This window comes from Aricia agestis, chromosome 3 (assembly GCF_905147365.1).
Source record: "Aricia agestis chromosome 3, ilAriAges1.1, whole genome shotgun sequence".
In the NCBI taxonomy this organism is placed as follows: domain Eukaryota; kingdom Metazoa; phylum Arthropoda; class Insecta; order Lepidoptera; family Lycaenidae; genus Aricia; species Aricia agestis.
In genome coordinates, this window is record NC_056408.1 from 17,015,968 (window position 1) to 17,020,247 (window position 4,280).

Below are 4,280 nucleotides of genomic sequence, written 5' to 3' on the forward strand. Positions count from 1 at the left end.
TCGTATAGGCCGCCATTTTAAACAGTTCCAAATCAGAAGCACAAAACAAAGTCCACAAAGCAAGCACAGGTAGTCACGAAGATAAAACGGGATCAGTCCAGAAATACAAGCCGAGTCAAAAAACAGAGAGAGCACAGAGCAAGAATCGCATCTACCACGGACGAATCGCATGAGCAGACTAAGCTAAATCTTTTGTTTAGTCATCCAAACTCCAAAGTAACTCAAACTATCCTTTTTCTCACTCCCACATACACAAAACGTATCTCATCTCGCTCGCACGTATCCTATTTCAAACAAGGATACTTAACAAAATACCGGAATTTTTGCTACCTGTGGGCCTTTTAACAAAGTTTTTTTTATGAGGTTTTGATGTTACCCTATAATGTTATACCTTTTTGGATAGCTGACAAAATGGAGATGTTTTAAGCTTATCTGCAAACAGACTTCCATAGATTTTTTTTAAGTATCGCTTAAAGAAAGACACATCTTAGGTTTTATTTTTGTTTGATTTTTCACTTTTCACCATCTTTTACGACTCATTTTATTCTGAAATTGTATTTTTTTTTATTGTTATGGATAGAGCAATTCATTTTCTAAAATAAAACGTATAAACAAATATACCAGAGCCTCAGAATAAAAAAAGGAGATACAACAAAAGGCAAAAAATAGACTGTTTATGAAAAATACTTAAAATTAGATTATCTCGAAAACCATTGGATTTAGGATAGGGTGTTTCATAGTCAAATCAGTCAGAAATTATCTTAACTATAGCCCCTTAAAGGATCTAGGTCGACTTACGAGGTAACCCTGTGTATATATATATATATATATATATATAGCTAGGAATCATTTTTAGAAAATGTCATTTTATTCGTGTTTTATCGAATAGCGAGCAAAGCTCGGTCAAATAGCTAGTAAGTGCTTTAATATATGCATTTATTTGAGGTATTAATTATAACTTTCTGGTTTTGGGTTAATTCATTTACACGTTGTATATATGACATAGGTTATTATACATATTATGATTTACATTATTATATTATTTCAAGTAATAAAATAGCAAGTAATAGTATGTATATTTAGACAATAATTAGTATTTTAAATTTTTTTCAGGTTGCATTTAATGAAGCAAGATTTATACGCTATCCTTGCTGTTAGAGAGATCAACAACAGCCGGTTCATCCAGTTCCAGAACCAGACGAGCCGGTCAATAAACCAGTTGTGCCAGAGGAAGAGTTATTGCCGCTTAGTACTTTTAATCTTGGCGGCCATCAAGACGTTGCATATTTAGCAGTTATGACAAAATCCAGACAAAAATCTTTAAATTAACTAGAAATGAAATCGTCCCTCATCTGACTTACATTTTTAACCTATGTCTTGGCTCTGGCGTTTTTCCGATGTTCTAAAAAAAGCATTAGTTCACCCGATCTTTAAATCTGGAAATCCTCATGTTATCGGAAACTACAGACCTATACCAGTACTTACAGTAACGTCCAAAATTTTAGAAAAAATCTTAAATCGACACTTAAAGAGTTTCTTAACTCGAAATAATATTATCGCACCTAATCAATGCCTTGACGTGGGAGAGCCATGCTTCGGCACGAATGGGCCGGCTCGACCGGAGAAATACCACGTCCTCACAGAAAACCGGCGTGAAACAGCGCTTGCGCTGTGTTTCGCCGAGTGAGTGAGTTTACCGGAGGCCCAATCCCCTACCCTATTCCCTTCCCTATCCTCCCTTATACCGTTCCCTTTCCATCCCTACCTTCCCCTATTACCCTATTCCCTCTTAAAAGGCTGGCAACGCACCTGCAGCTCTTCTGATGCTGCGAGTGTCCATGGGCGACGGAAGTTGCTTTCCATCAGGTGACCCGTTTGCTCGTTTGCCCCCTTATTTCATAAAAAAAAAAAAAAAAAAAAAACGGTTTTATGAACACTAAATCAACAGAAGACGCTACTCTTTCCTTAACTGAAACAATAACTAAGCATTTAGATAGCAAGAAAAAAGACATAGGTGTATTTATTGATTTGTCAAAAGCGTTTGACACTGTTCCTATTTCTCTACTTCTCTAAAACTCTAAAAGAATGGAGTCTCTACTACTCTAAAAGAATGGAGTCAGTTGGTATACGTGGATTAGCTTTAGATATCTTTACAAGCTATCTCTCTAAAAGAACACAGCAAGTAAAGCTGGGAAATTTTGTGAGTAAGGAAGCAAAACTTGCCTTTGGCGTTCCACAGGGCAGCGTATTAGGACCCACGCTTTTCTTACTGTATATAAATAGTTTGTGCAAAACTACTATACCATACTGCCAAATAATTACCTATGCCGACGATACCGCTCTCATCATCCATGGGAATAACTGGGAACAAGTTCGTGACAGAACTGAAGTGGCAATGCGTTATATAATGACATGGTTATCTTCCAGTCTACTAACACTCAATATAGACAAAACGAAATATCACGTTCCGGGACAGTAAGTCGAGAGGCGGGCCGCAATTTCCTATATATTACGACACAACGTCTGTCGACGGCTGATTTTGAGCTTCGAAATATGGCAGCCCGTCGAGCAACGGGCGTCAACCATAGAATATATAGTAGGCTGACGTATTTGTGTCGTATTACAAGAACTTAGAACTATCTAGTGTCACATCGTGAAGTTTTATGAGCACACAAGTAAACTACACGCACACATGCAAACTTGTCTCGTGTTGTGACATAACGGCCTGGGCCGGGTGCACGTATACGCATCCCCCCACTTCAGTCGGAACTGTGTCACAGCGCGGGAGCCTCGCGTCGCTCGAGTCAACGCCACGGAACACGATCGCAAAACGTAGGTATTATTTCATAATGACTTGTATTTTATAGTTATTTTGTTATAAAATGTGTTCACGAATAAGTACAAACGTATAGAATGTAAATATTGTTGTTAAATCTTGTCGAAATCCTTGTATTTCTATAGTGTTAAAGATTATACCTATTATCTGTAGGTAGGTATGTTATTTCTGCAATCTTTGTATTACTGTGGTGTTAGTGGTTATACTTACTATGCTTACCTCTTCGTAGATGTCTTCTAGACGAAGAAAACGGTCACCGGTGCCCGAAGAAGAAGAGTCTGAAAATCATGATCCTTTTTCCGACGGGGATGGAGAATACGCATCCGACAAAAATTATGAACCCCCAGAAGACGAGTCTGACTCCAGTGATAGTATTTTTGACACCCGGCTTCAATTTTCTCAAACTGGAAATCGGATGCGAAGGAGTTTGTCCCAAGGCGACTCGGATGAAGAGGATTCTCAGGCAGCTGATGGTGATGATGCTGAATCTTTGCATTCGCAAGGGGATCATAGTCAAGGTACTCATCCCAACCCTAGTGCTCAAGTAAGTGAATGTAGTGACGATATGGATGTTTCAATAGACGGCGACAATAATATTCATAATTCTCAAAATACGAACGATGTTGAAGGCGGCAATGCTCAGATTGCTCAGTCTACCCAAAATTCTGGTGATGAAGATGGCGAGGAGACTGAAGCAGCAGATAATAATGAAGCAGGTAATCTACAACAAGACACCGCTAGTAATCATTTGAGGGTAAGTGATCAGTCAGAAAATTTGTTTCAAAACAATGAGACACCAGCATCAGTCCGAGAACCTAGACGACCAGATACCCCTGTAAATGAAGATGAATGGGAAGACGTGGTTGATGATATCCCCGAGTTCTCTTTTGATTCTACTTTTGTGGGTCCCACGTTCGAAATAGATGAGAATTCCACACCGATGCAAATATTTAGCCAGATAGTTAATGAGAATATTATTGAATATTTGGCCGAATATGCACAAACACTTACGGTGCTAACTTGTGTAACAAAAACCGGCCTCATACTATAAACAGTCGTAACAAAAGCTTTAAACCGACTACGATACAAGAAATGAAAGAGTTTTTGGCACTTTCATTTTTACACGGTCACATACAGATCCCTGTTTCACGAAAATTGTTCACGCATGACGATCCTTTATACTACCATCCCATATTCAGCCATGTCATGTTCAGCCTTGGCTCGCCGTACCGAGGAACAACTTCAAGTGGCTCTCAAAGAACTAAAAGCCTGTAAAGACCAATGTCAAACACTACTACAGGAAAGAGATGATAATGAAAAAGAAATGTTACTTGTACTGCAAAAAAACACAGAACTTAAGTCAGAATTAAATAATTTAAGCCGGGACTACGAGGACAGTTGTAAACACAATTTAGAACTGCAAGGTATTGTTGATAGTTTTGAC

The 4,280-nt window shown here is 38.5% G+C and overlaps 1 long non-coding RNA gene across 1 annotated transcript; it reads right to left on the reverse strand.

Moving 5' to 3' along the window:
* Positions 1-1,400: 1,400 nt before the first annotated feature.
* Positions 1,401-2,055, reverse strand: LOC121725318. The gene is made up of 2 exons (XR_006035362.1): positions 1,924-2,055; positions 1,401-1,573 (listed from the first exon to the last, which is right to left on the reverse strand). It is a non-coding gene; the product is annotated as an uncharacterized LOC121725318 (long non-coding RNA).
* Positions 2,056-4,280: the final 2,225 nt, after the last annotated feature.